The sequence below is a fragment of the Gavialis gangeticus genome, unplaced genomic scaffold, assembly GCF_001723915.1.
Source record: "Gavialis gangeticus isolate Ggan-Ray unplaced genomic scaffold, GavGan_comp1, whole genome shotgun sequence".
Classification (NCBI taxonomy): domain Eukaryota; kingdom Metazoa; phylum Chordata; order Crocodylia; family Gavialidae; genus Gavialis; species Gavialis gangeticus.
The window spans coordinates 8,527,149-8,527,410 of NW_017729020.1; positions in this window are offsets into that span (position 1 = coordinate 8,527,149).

Below are 262 nucleotides of genomic sequence, written 5' to 3' on the forward strand. Positions count from 1 at the left end.
CAGTGTATATATATTATATATATACACTGTTATATACATAATATATTTATGTTATATATATATACACACACACACCACACACATATATATATAACACACACACACACACATATATATATAGAAAGAGAGAGAGATTTTTTTTAAAAAAAACAACCAAACAAAAAAACCCTCCGTGCAGTAGTTGGTGTGCATGGAGTATGCTATGCCTTGACTTTGAATGGGGACACACTTTTTTTGTTTAGGAGTACAGTATGGTTTTCTA